Below are 19,808 nucleotides of genomic sequence, written 5' to 3' on the forward strand. Positions count from 1 at the left end.
GTTCATGCTACTTTCTAAAAACTATTTACTGCCATGAATCCCAGATTTTTTTTCTTGTTCACAGCAGCTCATGCTTACATGCAATTGCTGGAATAGCTAACATTTTTTAAATGACCTTTTAGGCCGCTGATTTATTTCCTCTATAATTCAGCAATTTCATTCTTCTGTTCATGCTTGATGTGAGTCAGTTCTCATTGTGGAAATGATATGAGACTTCTGCTTTTGGGGGATTAAGATGTTGATTAAAAAAAGGTAGTTACTGAAAGCATAGGGGTATTTGTTACTGCTAATAACAAGGCAACTTTAATTTGTACATGCTCTGAAAGATTTGTCATTGCTTAAATACATGTGCATAGAGCACTAGATGAGAGTATTAAAAATTTAGTTGTGCTTACATGTTTATCACTTCACATTTTATTCATTCGCACAATATGGAAATAGAGTATTTATTTTGTGAGAATTCTCTTGGGAGGAGGCTATTTATACTGAAACAAAATGTTTTTAAATCCCAGTGACGCAAACCACCTCTCATTGCGCCCTGTGGGTCACTTTGCAAAATCAGGACTACAACATTGTCTGTGTCCAGTTCTTGCTGGAAGTGAAGCATGGGGCTGGAGACACTGCAGAGCTGGGGCCTAACAGCTGTGATCTTGTAAACAGCATGGGCTTAGCGTGGTGACTTTGACTGGGGCCTTATTGCATAATTGCTTATGGAATTTGTTTTATGTTTGATTTGTATATTTTCTAAGTGTAAAGGATAGGGTCAGTTATATAGCTTGCAAATGTTACCATAATTATGCTTCACTTTAAACAGGGCTTGATTCCGCCACCAGGTTCTGTCATGCAGATGATTACCAGTGACATTAGGACATTATGTCACATAACCAGGAGATCTGAAATGCTGTAATTTAAAAGAACCATTCCTCCCCAGCTTTTATGCTTGCATTGAGGATACATTAGTAAATATGAGTCTGGGATTTGTTTGATTCAAATATAGCAAAACATTTTAATCATGATAACTTTCATGTAGTCATACATGTTAAAATTCAGATCCAACTAAATGGATGTCATTAACAGCCCATTGTCACTAGTGCTTTATGAAGAATTACTGCTTTTCATGAACACGTCTGGTTGTCTTGGTTGGCTTACAAAATGTGTAAGGAAAGAATAGATGAAGTACATAATCAAATAATTGCTTTGATATGTTATTATGAAACCTAAATATTTGTTTTGGTTCGGCTGTCATCTGTTCTTAGCATTCCTAAAATGATTCTGCCTCTTCTTTTGGACATGCACATCTCTGTTTTAGTAGGGTGACTAATAGGAATGAGCGCCATATTCAAAATGCAGATACATCTCCTTTTAATATAGAAAGAATGGAGCTTGGCTTAAACTCATGTCTAAGAGGTTATTTACTACAGTTTTAGAGCCTACAGTCCAAATTCCTGATCATTTCTAGAGATACTTTTTCCTGATTTGCAATGCATATACTTTCCAGCAACATCAGTTCTTTTCCTCCCTCCTTCTTGCCTGTCACTCCGTTTCCCACTGCAGCATTTTTGTCATGCTGCCTTTGCTTCTTCTGTAAACTTTCGGTGAAGAATAGCTTCTGAAGAGCAGCTCTGATTTCTGCTCTCTGAAGGTGTGATTCCTGGGGACACAGAGTGTTTGGCACCGCTTGTACTGCTTTATGAGGAACGCTGCTTATTGCCTGCCACGAGAGATTGCAGGTCTTATGGAGGGAATCCCTAGATCCTAAACATGCCCTTAGAACAAGGAATGAAATGTGTGCCCCAACTCCGCAAAGATTTCCAGTTTACCACTCGTGAAAGAACTTTACTCTCATATTGTACTTAACAGGTTACCTGGAGCTGGGTTATTTTTTGTTTGGTTTTTGTCTTGTTTTTGTTTATTAGATAAAATATTAGGTAAAAGACTAATTTTATTCTATTAAACTATATATTTTCAATAGTAGGAAGTGTTGATGAAGCCAAAAATAAATTTCTAGGATTGCGCTAGAGTCAGGGTACTTCGTGGGTCCTTCAGTGTCTCAGCTAACTTGAAAGGGCAATCGCTTGGCTCTGCACCTTGCCCCAAGAGCTCTTGAAACATTTGGAGGCCCGTTTTTTCTTTCAGTGCTGAAACAACCAAACACTCTCAGCACTCCTTTCTCCTTAGGTCAGATGGCTTGTAGTTTTTGTAGTTACTCTTTTGTTTAACTACTTCACGTAGGCAGAAGGAAGACACAAGACAAAGAATCCTGCGTACTTCTCCACTTTTGTTCAAACAGGAATCCAGCTTCCTGCTTTAGAAAGGCTTCTTTCTCATACCCTGCTCAGGGAAATGACTTCCCTTTCCGCCTGCTTCTTCCCTAAATATCCTTAAGTTACGTATTGCTCCAGTCCTTAATGATACCACATTCCTGGCTGTGGGAAAGGAATAGCTTGTTTTCTCCTTGACTGTGTAAGTTCTGTTCAAGACTCCTGAGCTGTTTTTCCAGTTTTGCCAATGACTTGCTGCAATGCATTGGGCCAATTCCTAATCTTCCTTGCTATTCAGAGAACCCTTTTGTAGAACAACGCAGAAAACACAGTGTCCTGGGGTGTGCTGGGGGTTTTGAGATCTAGTTCGTATTTGATCACAGTCTTTGTGTTTGTTTTTTTTTCTTTTATGGATAAAAATATATAAATGTAATACAATTAATTTTTTTAATAGTTTCTGGTAATGTTAATTTTTAAAACTATCGACTGAATTTAATAAAATTTTCTCAAGGTTAGAACATGCTACAAATTCTTTCTTTTCTTTCTTTTTCTACGTTCTTAAATCAACTTATTCTTTACTGAACATTATATTGCTTCTGTTTTGTCACATCATGTAACGCACCTGTAATACTGCTTTCATTGCAACAAGCATTAAAGGCGTAAATCCTCAGTGCTTAACAAAAATATCTCAACATAGTGAGTAAGAGACATTCATGATTTGACAGACTAAGTCTGGTTGATCTGGTGCAGCAGTTTAAGACTTAGCCACCAAGATTTAAGCTCTCTGCCCTGCTCTTCTCTCCGAGACTATGATCCCACAGAAGAGTGAGAGAAAGGGAGCATCAGCTTGTGACTGAGATGATTGTGTATGCTATGCAGCATTTTAACTCAAAACAGCTTTGGTTTAAACTAAGATACCAATCTTTGCTCTCAAGCACTTGAAGGATTTACAATGAGTACAAACCTGTTCTCAAACTTTTCCAAAGGCCAGTAGTGCTATCCTAAAATTGTGCACCATACCCAATATAAACATTCTGCACTCCAGAGATAATAGCTATTTTTACTTACAGAGTCATAAAAATCAACTTTCTCATTTACTTTGTAGTACTAGTGGCGGTGATGCGTTGACAGTTGGACTTGATGATCTTAGAGGTCTTTTCCAACCTTAATGATTCTATGATTCTAAGAATAATAATAAAGCAAGAAATCCCTAATCAAACAAACACAGGGCTAGGATATATTAAGTAATAATAATTGGGAAAAGTACCTGATTTTTTTTTCTGCTTATAACTAAGCTTTAACTACAGAAATTGATTTTGTTGGCTTTCAAAATGATTTGTAACTGTGGCGCTTACACAGGAGACTGAAACCAGCACGTATCTGGGTGGTTAGACAGATTCTAACATATGAATTGTTAAATGCTTTCACCAGATATTCCATGAACCCACTGCAAATACAGCATTGCCTGCCTGTGGACTCTCTATGGTTTCCCATCCTGCTGTGAAAGTAATCTTTTTCCTGACTCACACTGTGTAATCAGGTGCCATCAAATAAAAAGGCATATGGCAGCAATGTGGCCGCAGCATCTCATGAGAAGGACGTCCTGCGGCTGATGGCGCACATGCCATCACTCAGGCTGTCCCTCCAAACACCTTGGGAGAGAGCTAACAGGGACAGCTGAGCATTTCCCTCAGAGGGAGCCTGAGGACAGGGATGGGAAATGAACGGGCTGCTTCAAGGTGCCTTGACCAGGAGACAACTAATTACCTCTGAGAAATGAGTTTATGTTTTGAAAGGAGCTGAATAACACAGGGCGACATGAATTACACTCTTCAGTTTCTCTGCTTAAATGTGGAAGGCGAAGCAGGGGCTGGGAAGGTGGGATTCATTGAACAAGAACGCGAAAGGGCAGTTCAATACTGAATAGAAGCAGTGAAGTGAGGTTTTTCCTTTCTCTTTTCCGAAGTTAATGCCTCTACTATTGGATTACGGAGCGAAGCTCCCTTCTGCTCGTTTCTTCTCTGGTCTGCTTATCTTTCAGTCCCTTTTCTGCAGTGTTTCACCCTCACATTTTATTCCTTATCAGGGTGAACAGAGAATACTCTCAGTTTTATAGTGGGTCTGATCTTGTGGTTTGGCAATGTGCTTTAGGAGATGCAAGTTTTAACTCTGTGGGTGTGGAAAGCCATGCATGTCCAAAACCTGCACTTGCTGAGTGAATGCTTTGAGGAACAGGCAGGAGTGCAGGCTGAATACCCCAGACCAGCCTTTTTGAATCTACTATACTCACAATCCCAAATGTACGGATTCTGAAGCAGAGCCATGACTCTGGTTTCTGACTTCTAGAGAGTAGGAGGAATTCAGACGTGTCCTCTTGCTTGGTGTGTCTTGCACAGCTACTTGCTCAGCATGTGGGCCTCTTAATTGCCTGGGAAGCTCTCACGTCTTTGGGTTGAGGTGGATGAAGCATCTAACTGTAGGAATCCTAATCACCCTGCAGGAGTCATGCAGCTAGTCTGTAAGTGTAAGAGAAGGCTGGGACCTCTTACCGCTATTTCAGTCTGAAGTAAATTCTTGCAATTGGAATGGAGCATGATTCCATAATAATAATCTCAAAAAAAAACAACCCAAAGGCAAAAACACACAAGGAACAAACTAGTAAAAAAAAAAAAGCCCTGAAGAAGTGTGTGCTCAATCATCAGTCCTACATGTACGCGCAAGTAACCCCAGTGACCTCGCAGAGCTGCCCACACGTGCACAGAGGGGGTCCCCAGGTAATGGCACCTTCACCCAGTGGAACCAGTCAGAGCGTGGCAGGACTCTGTTCACTCCTGTACTGAAACTTGACCCACCGGTTCCAATAAAATGCATAAAAGCAAGAGTAACTCATGAACGTTATTAAACAAACACATACTGGAAGAAACTGCATGAGCGTGCTCTAACTAGAGCTTTCTGGAGATTACTTTCATATGGGCTTATATGTATTTCTGAGTTATCTCAGGGCATGTCTACTGCACAGTGCAAGTGGAGTGGAGATACATGAGCTAAGTTAACTCTAAATGAGCTAGTTCTGGTACCAGAAACTATATAGCCACACTAAATGGAAGTCTGTGCTGTCTGATATACCTTGTTTCATTAGGTTAGCACAGTGTTACAGCAGGATGCCATTGCTTCTGGTATCTGAAGTAATGCATGTCAAGTAGCTTTATGTACATTAAGGGCAGCAATAATCAACACAGAATGCTTCTCCTTTTTTTAAGCAAGCACAATGATAGATCAGACCTTAAAACACAATAACATACAAAATTAAATCAACATGAGAAGTTGTCAGATAAGGCAAATGTAAAATATAAATTTCTGCATACTGAAAATGCTGAAAGCAGTGACAATTCAACTGAGCCTAATAGCAATTAAGCCAAACATAATTATAATCTTTGAAACCTGCACAAAGGGAGAAAGGATAATGTGTCCAACAAATTCATATTCATCAGCTTAACGTTGTGAATGAATACTCCATTATAAGCTACCGGAAACATAGTTTTAGCCATGTTCTTTTCCCATGGCAGTTTTTGTCATTGTGCTTCAAATGATACAAGTTAAAAATCATCCACATCCTGCACTCCCTGGACCAGTGGCTCTCCTGGCATAAGCAGCTGTAGCTCCACCAACTCCCAGTCTTCTGCAAATGAGCAGTAAAGGTTCGTATCTAGCAGCTCAGTGAAAGTACCTGCTATTACTGGAAAAGCAACCATGGCTGCTCCAACACCTTATTCTGGTACCTGATTCTTTGCAGGTAATATTGTTTCATTAATTAATCACAGAATGATGGAGACTGGTTTCTCTGCCTGCTTTATTAGGAGTAAGGCATTTATACACAACTAATTCCCATTCAAGTTAATCAGTGGGACCTTTAACATGCCTTTCGTGCAAGGCTCAAACCGTATTTCCAGGTAGCTGTTACAGTGCGCCAGCCGTAGGATATTACTCCACACCTCAGCTGGCACAAGAAACCGCATCCTCTGCGGTTTCAGTGCGAGGTTGGTTAAGTGAGCTGAGCCTAGCCAGCAAAGGAGGGCTGAAACAACAAAGCTGAACTTGTCTGGAAGCGGAGTGGGGCATGGCCGTGCAATCCCTTCTTTTTGTGGCAGCAATAATCTCTGCTACAGAGTGTTAAGAAGCAACATGTGTAAGAGAGAGGGAAAGAAAGAAGGCAGCTCTTGCATCACACATATACCACTGTTTCAGAGGGATCTACTATCTATGCTATGAAGTTCCATCACTGTTACATTTTAGTAAATGCTAGAAGATCACGGATTTACAATATTAACTCATTTTAGTACCACAAATGGGTGACATCCGTGAGACTCCATCACAAATTTTATTTTTTCCAAGAAAACTCCAGCAGACTCCTAGCTAGTTTGGAAACCTCATCAAAGCAAGGCTATCCTATGAGCTCATTGGGTGGGGATGATCATATGTGGAACTTCCACACAATTTTCACTGTGTGAAAACACGTCACATATGTTTTCTATTATTTTTAATGACAGTCTCTCAGCTGCTTCTCATAGTAGTCAAAAATCTGCTCAGCTCCTGTTTAAAGCAGGTCTCTAGTCTGTATGTTAGGATTTCCTTTCTTTTAATTTTGTGGCAATACTGTTCTTCGACCCGCTTCTAGGACTGGAAACAAATCCTGTCCCTCCAGGCACCTTCTACCCTGAAAGTAATACACAGAGTGAGCATGTTATTCAGAAAAGGAGGGAACAGAAAATGCAGACTGGCATAAAAAAATATTTTTTTACTCTTAGGTTTTGCTCATTAATGTTGTTAATGTTTGTTTGTTTGAAGTCGTTCCTGTCCAGTGGTGTGGACTGAGGCCAGAGGCAGCGCAGTAGCTACAGGTCACTCTGGTCTGTGTGAACTGGTGTTCTCCTGTCCTTCGTTTCACTTTGTACTTACACACTGCAGAAGAACGCTGGTTCTTTTCCACAGTGATGAGAATTCGTCAAACCAAGGTGTTACTCTATAGCCACCCCCCTGAAGTTAGAATAAGTCTGTCTAAAACTTTGAGACTATACCATGAGTTGAACTGCATCATCATTTAGCAGCCTTAGCTTACTTAGCAACTAAAACCCTTTTTTAGCAACTAAACCCCTTTCAATTATGTTTCTGTTTCTTTGTGCTGATTTTTTTTTAAGCCTTTATGAAATACTTTTATATGTCCTGGCCTTTAAAGAGAAAATCTCTCTGCGGCTCTGCAGACCTGGGACAGCACAGCCCCCTCATGGGGACATGACATTTGGTGCAGAAGGTGGATTTGGGCCCAGAAACCGGGCGACAGGGTATGAGGAATGCACTTTTCTTTTGCCTACCTGCATTAAACTGGTGATTGTAAAGCATAATGCGCTGGTTAGGGGTCTGGGAGATTGTGCCCATGTTCTTTGCTAAGAGTGCAAAGCTTATGGGATGTAATCATTCTCTTACTGAAATCTTGATGTATAATTCTACTCAAATTTTACTCTTTAAATAGAAAGGGAACATGACTGTAAAGATACCAGAAACAAGAATATTCCATCCATACTGGAAATTCTACCTGAATTTTGTCCTGTGTTAAGGATCAATTAATTAATTGTTACATGCTTCTAAAAATGTGGCTAGATGGTTAGACCATTCTTCAACTTTGCTTTTCCAAGCTAGACATGCAAAATATGTGTTCTTCCCATAGTTTGTCTTTTACAACAATTAAAAGAAAAAAAAAAAGTCCCCTGTTCCTTCTGTCATTTTTTTGCTGTATTTTTATGATCATTTCATCTAGAAGAAGCAGCCACTCAAGCATTGAACTAAAGGACGGGTTAGCATAACTGTTTCTCAGCTACTGAACTGACACTTGGAGGTTGCATTCATCTGTCTTTGGCAATGCAGAGGGAAAGGTACTGTCTGACTGGAGCTAGTGACTGCTTGCAATGAACCTCATGAGATTAAAGCATAAATACCTCAGGGTAGATGGTATATCATAATGTGCTGTGGAAAGGACCTGACTAGATATAGTTTGCCTTATGTGTAGTGGACCAGAAACATTAAACAACCTGTCTATAAATAGTTTGTCTTATGTGTAGTGGACCTGAAATGTTGAAAACTTGTGTATTAATTACTACCTCTGAATTTCTTCAGAGTCTCGATAAATCTTATGGTCCTGATGTCATGACAGAACATCCAGATATTGGCAGGACACTGAGCACCCCTTGGAGCTCCTGAGTCTTGCAGCATATCCAGCTACGTGAGTTCACCTCAACAGAGATTTAAAAACTTAGAAGGTTGTTTGAAAACATTTTCTTCACAATTTAAACACAGAAGAAGAATTTCTTGTGAAGAATTTCACAAAGAACTTTATTACATACAGAACAGTAACATAATTGGACAAATAAAGGCAGGAGAGTATAGTAGCAAGAAAAGTAACAAGTTCTAAACTTAAGCATATTTGTATTAAAATATTTAATTCCTTTATAACAGGCAACAAGTGTTACAGTAAATATGAGGTTTTGTACAAAATGTGATGCCAATATTCTTTTATTGGAAGCGATACATTTTACATTAAAGAGCAGCTCTTCACTATGCGAGATCAGTATTTATGGTCAGGATGAAAGCGACCCAAGGATCTTCCCCGACTTGTGACTGTAGCTGGTCTAAGTCCTCGCAGACCCTTAACACTGTCTCCTGTCTCTGATTTTAATCTTTTAAATCATAGTTCATATCATAGCAGTTGTTCCTTAGTCCTATTCAGAAGACAGTCTTTTTTTTTCCTAGATGGGAGCTGCTTCTGTTGGTGTGTAATGGAAGAGTTAGCACTTCAATCTAGAAAAGAAGATATTTCAGTCAATAGATAGAGATGCACTAAACAGATAAAACCAATTACTTTGGAGTGTCAGTGACAGCATGTATGTAATTCAATATGGTTTTAAACAAAATATAGAGTTTCTGTCATGTTTAAAAAAGTAGGTATTTAAAAAACAATTTCAAACAAATTGGCAAAATGATGTGTTCAAAGTAACAAAAACAAATGCCAAAATGCTGGTGCTCCTTTGATAGTTTTACCAGTTCTAGTGTGGTTTTGCACACTGTATATTCAATGATAAGAGCTCTCGGGCCTTTTTTGACTTTACCTAGAGAGAGATATAAGATCTGTTAACATTTTTTTCCCTTTAAACTGCTGTGGTATATTGTCTAAAATTTCACTGAGAGCAGTGTTATCCAGAAGAAGTCACTGTAACAAGCCCCTTTAGAAATGCGTTCATCATGTCACAAAATGCTACATTTGTTAATTATCTTTTCTTAGTGCTACGGTAGTCCTTCACATTAATAGCTATTGCAAACTATAGGCAAACAGTAGGTGCCTGACTTAATTAACTCTGTCTCTGTGTGATGTGATTTGTATCTCGGTGTTGCTTGTGCTAAAAATGGGCACTGGCTTTCCTGTAGCATATGGCTATTTCTCCAAAGGGCTGTGATATAGCAGCTTCAGGATCTGGAATACTTTATTGTTATTTGATGATTTAGTTGTCATTATGGCCTGTAGATAAGAAGATCTGCAAGCACCAGGGCACAGCTAACAGACTAAAATGCCAAACGAATTGCATTATTGTTTTGATGAAGACCTCCTATAAATAACAAAAAAAACCCCATTAATAGGAATACCAGAACAGATTTGCTGTGCGGTCTAAATAGAAACAGACTGTCTGATGACATGGGTGGGACCTTCTGAAGGGCAGAATCCCACTGCACTCAAAGAAGAGATTTCTTATTTTCCCCTGCAAGGTTAAATTCTAATCCCAAGCACCGCCTCCTCCCTGCACCACTGTGACTGTGCACAGTTCCTCTCAGCTACCCAGCATAGGAAATTCAGCTGCTGGTACGGTTATATTTCTTTGCTGTCCTGTTACTGGTAAAGTATCTACTTCATGAAACTTCTGGGGACTCCATGACTGCAGCTGAACACTGACAAAAGACTGTCTGCTTCCCAGGAGTCCCTCTGAACGGATAGATTTCATCCTCGCTGTGAGGAGGGAGGATCACGTAAAATAATGACACTGTTCTCTTTTGAAAACACAAAGCAGTCATGAAGAGTGCTTACAAAAAACCTGTCCGGGTACAGGTGGCACTCTCTGTCACTCACCTCTGCAGCCCACTTAACAGGAGGTGTTCCAGCATACTGACACATGCTTCAATTTTTTATAAAATTGTAAAAATTTGAGATTTTTTTTTCAAAATATGCAGTTGTGAATGTCCCATCCTTTTTGATCATGGTGAAAAGACTTCTACATTTTCAGGCATAAAATGCAGCATGAAAGTATACAAAAAATAGTGATTTTCTTTAACATCTTGCTACAGAATGTGTGGTAAAGTCCATTATCAGGAAAATAACTATCAAGCAATTAAACAATAATTATATCAATACTTACAGTCACACCACATTTTAATACCTGATGAATATTAATATTTTTTTGGTTTTTAATGGGCTTTTTCTTCACATGTTAATTGTGAGGCAGTATACTCATCTTAGTTTGGTAACTGTGCTTTCTATTTTGAGTTGAATCCTTACAGTCTTTGCAAAGTACCAAATGTTCCTATTTCCTATGAGAAGGGTTTCCAAATAAACCCTTGGCAATATTTCTGAACAAAGTGGGACCACTGTAGAAATAAACTGGCTTTGCATCTCAAATCTCCATGGGGCTTAGAAGGCAAGATGACTTCAGCAGAGGAAGTAGGTTAAAGCAAGGACAGCCAGCCTCCTCAATTGACAGAGCTGAAAATAAGCCCATATAGTCACCCCATTCAGTACACTTAAGATTCAGTACTTCTGATAAAGAGCACAGGTCCAAAAGAATAAAATTACTAACATTTACAAAAACATGTTCCTTAACTCTTACTTCAATGAGGCATCTTGCAGATCTACTATGACTCAGCTTTAAATTGCATTTACTTTATAGATGTAATTTAAAAAGTCTTATTTGATAGAATCTTAAAATTTGAAGGTAGTCTGGTTTTGGACATGAATGTCTCCTGAAAACATGACTGGATTTTCTTTTTGGTGTGTGTTCCTGCCAGTATGCATTAGTAAGTGTTGGAGGATTTGGGGTTTTGTTCTGTTTTTTTTTTAAGTATTGTATCATAGATAATTTGCTTGTATAAGAATAAAAGAAAAAGTGTCTTGTTAATCAATTCTTAGAATTTCTTCTGTCAGGCATGGATTCTCTAGGAATTAAAATGTATTCCTGTTTTTGCCCTACCTAATCAAATAGCTGTTGTTATTTTCTACCATACCAATTGTTAGCAACAATATGGATTTTTTTTCCCCACCTCCTACCTATAGCTATAAAGAGCTGTTACTTCTGTAAATCCTTTCTTAAATTCCCCAATATATTGTTCCACTGCTTCTTAGCTCCAGTTATGAATTACCTTGAATGTAGTTATTATTTTTTGACATTGAGGAGTTTTCATACCTCCAAAATTTACTGATAATGCTTCTATCACTTACATGTCATTCTCTGTAGTATCACTGTGTATCATTGTGGGAAATTAAATTCTGAGAACAGAAGCATCTTGTTCTTCTCAGCTTTTCTCCCTTCTTTTCTTAATGAAACAGTGCCTCCAAGAGCTTTTACTTAGGAAGGGGCAGTTTAAGAAAACTAAGTCAAGTAACTATTCACCAGTATATTAATTCCTAAAGATGAAAGTTCTGCCAAGCATTGTGACCAGAGATGTTGGTTTGAAGGACAGTTGAACGTTTATTTTGGTTTTCTTATTTTACTCCCAATAATAGAAAGTTAACTAAATGACTGAATTCTTCTAGTATTTCCAGTCTGGAGACCTCTGCCTGCAGAGGCATTTTCCCTAAAATAGGTGAAATACATCTGAAAATAATAATGAATAGCCTCTAAATCTCATAGAGGCACATTTTTATAATATCTGCAGCAGTATCATTTTTTGGCATTTTTTAAGTGTTAAAAGTCATCACTACTTTTTCCGAGTAATACATAACAGTTGATTGACAGCATCATGATTGTTGTAAAACTGAGGAATCATCTTCACAGCATCTAGTAAATTTATCATCCTCAAAGGAAGAATTTTTTAAAGCAAAATTGACAGTTTACCTGTCAAAGAGCCTTTACATTCAGAGACAGCATGAGGGAAACTGTAAGGGTCGGAGAAAAAGAGGGCTTGAAAACAGGAAAGGATGCCACTTGGGAAAAAAAATCCTTCATTAATCTTTGCATTCAGTGTAGAATTGAATTTAGTGTATTATTAGCACCACAGAGCAGAAGAAGAGTCATAAGCAAATAAGGAAAGAAAAGAAATGGGTGGGGTTTGTAGAAAATTAATCACTGGCTTCAGTCTGCAAACTAGTTTTGTAAGTGTATTTAATTATAATCCAAAACTGTCTGCAGATTACCTACCATATACAGAGAGGATAATTTGGACTGCAGATCTTCCTGGAAAAAACATTACTTAGTTTAATCTGACTGCTTGATACTATATTAATGCTGTAATTATTTATGGAAAAGTAAGAATTTTTCAGGTTCAGTGTGTACATCAGAGTGATGCTACGAGTTTGTGCATGGGCATTAAACATGGCTGGGAGTGGCAAAGGAGGAGAAAGGGAGAGAAAGGGAGCATGGCCTCTCGGTTCTCTGTAATAGTCAGTCTTCTCCCGGGGTAATGGATCTTACTGGAAAGCAAAGCAAGAGAACGATTCCTATCAATGAGCTCCACACCAATGCAAACTACTTCAAAGTAATTTAAAACAAAAGGTAAGACCATCTGCCTTACACAGCAGCTACACTACACAGCAGTGACAAATTAAAATTCACGAAATGGAAAGGAAGAACTCTCTGTTCTGGCAGACAGAGTCTCCCTGCCAGTCCCATATACCACAGTCCCTGCCAGAAGCAGCATGCTGTGATGTTTCGCAATACAGGCTATTTCACACCAAAACTGAGGAGGTGGGAGTGTGTAAGGACAAGGCTATCAAAGCCACACGTTCGTGCACTCCAGCTGATTTTCCACTGTCCAACTAAGAGACCTTCTGGCCTCGGTGGCGTCCCCTGCCACCTGCTGACCCCCCAGCTTCGCTCACGCTTTCTTACTGCTGGTTCAAGACAGCTGCCTTCTCCACAAACAAAATTTGTTCCCTTCTTACACCACCCTGGTGCCCTGATATTGTCTAACCTTGAAAAACACCTATCACAAATAGTATTTTGGGTAGTTCTTTGCCTTTCTGTCCATCCCATTGCATGGGTTGGCCATAAGTTGAAATTTACAAATGAAATAAAAAATGTTACACATGCAAATAATTGCTTTGAATAATTTTCAGTAACCTGTCACAGGAACAGCTCAGGACTTCGTCTACACAGAGGTAGGAAGTTTAAAGCGTAGTCATGGTCTCCCAAAAGAGCCTGCTAATAGCTCTCTTTAGCAGAATGATGTAGCTTTCTCAGGTATGTCTCAGTTGAACACTGGAAGTTTAAGACGTTGAAGCCAGCACTTTGAACTCTGCCTGGACACTATACAGAACATTTCAGACTGAAAAATAAGTGTAAAAGGCTTGTGATGTGATAAGATCTGTGCCAGAGGAGCAGTGCAGTATACTAGATGGTGTTGCTCAGATCAAGCATGCAGTCTGCCAGACGTGTGAATGAAGATCAGTACGAGAAAATATTTAAAACACACAGACAAGAAATAAATCATAGCATTCCCAGATGCTCCCAAGTTCCAAAGAATAAAACTATGCTCTTTGTCGTCGGAGCAGCACCAGAATTAAGTGTAACTCTGTGGGTGATGAGTAGCTTTGTTCTCTGCATAGGAGATGTCTAGATTCTGCAGCTTCATTACACAATCACTAAATATTTTTACATGGAAATTATAAACTCATTCTGGGTTGCAGAGTGTGTCCATTTTTTATCTCACTGAGCTTAAAAACATAATTATCCCTTGTTGTATTAGAATTATGACTAATTAGATTCCCTACTACTACTACAACTACTACTACTGTTAACAACGTTGTAATTTATCTGTTGAATGCATCTATGGTAAACAATCTTTTAAAGGCTATACAGGCTTCTCAAGTAAATGTAAACAAAGCTACCCTGCTAATCTCTGTATTTTGCATCTTCTTATCTTTGACACCACACACCTAGTTTCTCCAGCCTGTGTGCATCACAGTACATGCCTTAGGGGTGGAAGAATAAACCCTGCTCTGAGAAAATTAAACAAGTACTCTTTTAATTTTTAGGTGCCATGTGACAGTCACAGACACTTCAGGGAGAGCAGCTTGCATTTTGTGTTTGCTATAAGCACAGGGAAGTTGTGGTCCGGCTAATCAGCCTGCCTTTCCACTGGGCATTCAGTGCCCATTGGAAATCTTTGCAATTCAGTGGATTTATTTTGTTCTGATTAATAATCTGACAAATTTCTGAGCTTTAGGAAATATTTCGCTATCTAACATTCATAGATATAAGAGTAACTCAACGATTTCATTTTCTAGCATTCAAAATTCAGCATTTGCCTTTATCTGGAAGTTTGTTCTTTCTAGCATTAACCCAGTCAAATACGAAACTTGACCAGGTGTATTAATGACCACGACATTTTGTTTCCTTATTGGCAAATAGTTCTGCTGCTCTTGAAATTTCTTGCCCTTGACAATTGTAGTCAACGTTTGCCAATGTGAGTCAGCAGTACCAAAATGTGATCCCACACAGCAAGTCACTTGCTGGTAGAGCAATGATCTGCAAGCACGCAGGTAGTGTTACTCCTATTTGAAACTATGGCATTTTAGCTTTGCATTTGTTATCTAGAGTGTGTGGAGAAGAGGAAGTCTGCTTTCTATTTTTTTAGGAATATTTGTAACTAATTTTCCCATCTCTAGAAGTAATTTCTACTTCAAATCATAAGTAATTTCAATTGCAAAAGCAGGCACTAATTTTTCTCTTTCTTGATTTGATTTTTATGTGACATTAAACTTGCCAAAGGCAGAATGTTGTGAAAGAAAAGGAGATAATGCATGGTTTTATAACTGGGGTGGAGTGAATTTTACAAAATATGGGAGGTAGGTGACCTCTGTTCAGAAGACTCCCTGCTCATTAGCAGATGGCTGTGGTTTAATGATTCCGCTGTGGTGCAAAGAAGGAATCAAACTAGATGTTGTGTGAAGCTGTCATTACTCTGTGTGTTTCTCTGTACAGTTCAAGCCTAAAGGGTGTCATTCCTTTCATAGCAGCCCCTCAGATTACTGTATCTCATCCTTTCTACATCAAAGTGCTGTCAGCACTTTTATAGTATAAAAAGGATGCAGAGATAATTTTACAATATATTCTCTTCAAACAGCATTCACTTGCGCATTTGTAATGTTTTTATTTATTCTAGGATTTGCAAAAGAAGATGCACTAAAATGAGTAGCATCTTAAAACTGAACAAACCCAGGAAATACCTATTTAAAATTGGACCAAAGCACCTCTGCAGGGATGGTGGGGATTTTAGAAAGTCAATTCTTCTCAAGTTCTGTCTGAGTTATATTTCAGTCAGCTAGTAAGAACCATTGTGAGTGTGGAAAACATGTCCATTCTTTGAAAAGCATGGATCGTCTCTTTTTATTTACTAGCTGAAAAAATATGGTACCTTAAAAAGTCTTCTGTGAAATATATAGTAAGTCAGATCCCACTCCCAAGATCAAATGCATAGCCTCAGCTGGTAACCAGTGCGCAGAGAGCTGGGCTTGCTGTGTCGACCTTGTTGCTTTGTGATAAACTGAAAAAAAAGAATACAGGAAAGAAAAGAGTGAAAGGCAGCAGAAAGACAGAGCTTTGTAGGGTTGGCTTTAACTTTGTAGGACTTTCTTTAAATCCACTCTGCCAAGAAATGTGCTTTCTTCTTAGATACTCATTACGCAGCTATGTGTATATGATCTGTAAATGTTTCATGTTGTATTTCCTAGCCGTGTTTGTCACTTGCCAGCACCTACGTAAGAGGCCGTCACAGGACTGGGTAATGATAGGACAGGGAACAGAAATGCGAAAAGCCGACAGATGAACTTCCAAAGGGAAGGCAGCCTGTGTGTTGGCAAGCAGACACGCAGTTCGGTGTGGTTCATCTGCCCGTCTCCCATTTCAGGTGTTCTTAACAGCTGGGGTCAGAGCGATGGGATGTAGGACTTTGTCCCTTCCCCTGGCGGAAGGATAAAGGTGTTGGACCTTAGCATGTCTTGGTGCTGAACTGTGCTGACTGCAGTCAGCCTTTCCAAAATAACATACTTAGGCCTTCTGATATTCTTCGTGCTATTTTCTACGTAGGCAAGCAATAACGAAACAAGCTCTGGAGTTTCAGGTGGATGTGGTGTACCGTTCTCAGGAAGACTTGGGGATCTCTGCCATGTGATGGGAGTTGAAGGCAATCCAACACAGAGGAAGGATTTTGGACAGGACAGGCCTAGCTACTGCCACAGGAAGGATAAGGATAGGTCAGCAGGTGGGAAGCACATGATTCTTTCACAGAGAAATTCTAGAATTTTGGTCTTATCTCAAATGTCAAAGAATTTAGATTTTTTTACAACAGGAAATAGAACTACAAATCAATAAATAATTACCAAGTGTTGCATTTCATTTTCAAGGTTATAATACAATATTCACAGTATTTTTTCCAAAATAAAAAGGCAAAGCATTACTATGAAGTAAGGTGAGCATTTCACATGAAAGCATAAAGTTCAATGAGAGAAAGAGAAGAGTGAATATTTGGATAACTCATTTCTTTGAACTTGATGGAAAAACCATTTTGAAATTATGGGAATGAAAGTTTAGATCTACAGTATGTTTGTCAGATCCATCTCTATCTGAACACTGTTCACCTTTGTCTCAGAATTAGAAAAGATTTCCACTCAGAACTATTCCTTCCTCAGTCGTCTTTTGCTCCCCTGTCTTCTTAGCATACGGCTGTCAGTAGCATGTTCTTGACTCTTCATGGACGCAAAAGGACAAACGCCTAATAATAATGTTTCATCCTACACAGAGGTCACAAACTGATCTCAGTTGTGTGAGTGTAAATCTGGAGAAGCTCAGCTGAGATCAATGGGTTTACTCAGGCCTGAAATCAATTATTACTCTGGTGTAAGTGAGATGGAGCCCAGCTCATCGGCCCAGTTCTGGCATTGAGATGCAAATGGGAACTGCGGGGAACGGCGGAGCATTGCCCAGGCATCAGACCCAGTCGTGCAGTGCTCCTTGTCACTGCTTGTGCGGAACAGGCAAGCGACAATGCCGGGGCGTGCCAGGGGCTGCATCCCGTGTAGAGACACAGCCAAGGAGCAACCAGGGAGAGATTCAATAGAAGTTGGTAATTGTTATGCAGCCATGCAAGAACAGAAACAAAATGCAGCTTAAATCCTCCTCCCCCAGCCCAGCCCCCGTGATTACGCCTCCCGTGACCACAGTGGTAGCTGTGGTGCCCATTTTCCCCTTTCAGTTGCTGGCACCTGTGGGCGCTGGCGCTGACGCAGACCCCAGCGGGATGCCTGGAAGGCAGTGCTGTGCCAGGTTCACGACGGCTACATCAGCTCAGATAAACTGATGCTTCCTCACACCCCCCCTGTGAGAGCCACCTTGTAGGAACAGGCTGCAAACACACACCACAAAGTCCCTTTTCATCTCCTTCCTTACCTCCTACCGCCAACAAATGAGCAATTAAGAACACCAGGTAATATACTGTACCAGTTTAAAAATGACACTTCCCACCCCATGTATGTCATTACATCTCTTTTTACACGGAAAATTTAACCCAACATTGCCCATATCTCCTATTAGTGGCTGCCTCTCAATGGTTCTCGTAGCGGTACCCCCATAGCACAAGGGGATGCTGCGGGGGGTAGGGAACCGCAGAGGCTCTTGACACCCCTTCCCCAGCGAGCCTGCTCGCCAGCTGGCCTTAGCTTTAACAGAAGGCAGAGGCAGTGAAGTTTTGTTTCTTTTGCCCTATCAGTATTTTCCCATATAGTGACTATTACTCTGTATAAGGCAAAATAACACTGAAATAGATTTTGTCATCCTTGGTTTTTTTTATCCACTAGTCATTTTTCCGCTACAGCAGCTCATGTAAGTAAATGTGAAGAGCAGAAATATTTATTGGGCAGCTAATTCTGAAAGAAAAGAATGACATCAAATTTAACAAGCAAACTAATGCTCTATTTCTTTTTTGCCCACTTTTTATTATAATTATTTAATGCTCCTTACTTTTCTCGATTGGGGAAAAAAATAGTAAATAAATACAAAACATCTTGATAAAGCCCTTGATCTATGGCAAGCAGTGGATAAAGCCTCATTTGGAAGGGGTCAACAATAAATATTAAGGAATTGCTTGATTTTTCTGAAGTTTGCTTTTTTTTTTTTAAATTCTACTGTACAAAATGTCAAATCAATTTTGCAGGAAATTTGAACTAACTTAGCTTGTTCTTTGAAAACAGAGAAATTCCATCATGGACAATATTTTCTTCACTGCATTTGCCACTTTATTTTGAAAAGTCTTTCAAATAGGGCAACTTTCTTGTTCCCCATTTTACTCCCTGTTGCAAACTCCATGTAACATTACAAGCTGTTGTCATACCTACCACATCAATATGCTGCTGCTAAAACTGAGGACGGTCATTTTCTTCATCCATAGCGCTTCTAGACAACTTGAACATATATCTATACATTCTGCCCACTAGTTATGTAAAAAATATAGTAAATGCTTACGAGAAAGCTTCCAACTCCTTTATTATAACCTCTTCATTAAGGTCTTCCCATTAAAAGATTTAACTACAGAGTCACAAAGGTACCAAATTAAAGCCAGTGTTCAAGGCACACCCTGTTCTGGTGAGAATGATGTATCTTTGCTGTATACAAGCATCAGAGCTGCCAAAAATCAGGACAGCACATGATTGCCTTTGCTCCAGCCCAAAGTCCCTGAAACATGCAGAAGAGTCCCTGGGCAAGGGCTGAGGAGGGCAGGGACCAGCTGCCCCAGGCACAGGAAGGAAGATCATTACTGGAGCCTCCAAGAACTGAAGCGTGGTTGGGGCTAATAGGTCAAAACAAAGGAATTTTCTTCACATCAGTATTAGAGCATGCAATTACATGAATTAGTAAAAAAAATCCATACTGAGGACACTGAAGACAGATAGAAAGCGTTGTTTCTAGTTATGGGGTGCAAAAGGCTGCGTCACAGCCATGCCTGCAGTAGACGTTGTCATGCTGTGGGCCATATGCTTTTAAGTTTCTCAGCAACCAATAAAGTCATGACCCTGCTTCCCCCAAGCTCCCCCACAGGTCAGCCAGATTACAGGGTGTGCTGCCTTGGCATGCTCTCTCACAGCAGTGATACATTGAAAATCAAGTCTAAATACATCCTGTCACAGGGAACATATAATAATTCTACCAACATGTATCAAGACAGACTTTGCACAGCAACTTGAGGTGCAAATATCCTTCCTAGCTGTGACTACTGAGCTAATGGAACTGGGCAGGAGGCACACAA

Source organism: Opisthocomus hoazin, chromosome 9 (assembly GCF_030867145.1).
Source record: "Opisthocomus hoazin isolate bOpiHoa1 chromosome 9, bOpiHoa1.hap1, whole genome shotgun sequence".
NCBI lineage: Eukaryota > Metazoa > Chordata > Aves > Opisthocomiformes > Opisthocomidae > Opisthocomus > Opisthocomus hoazin.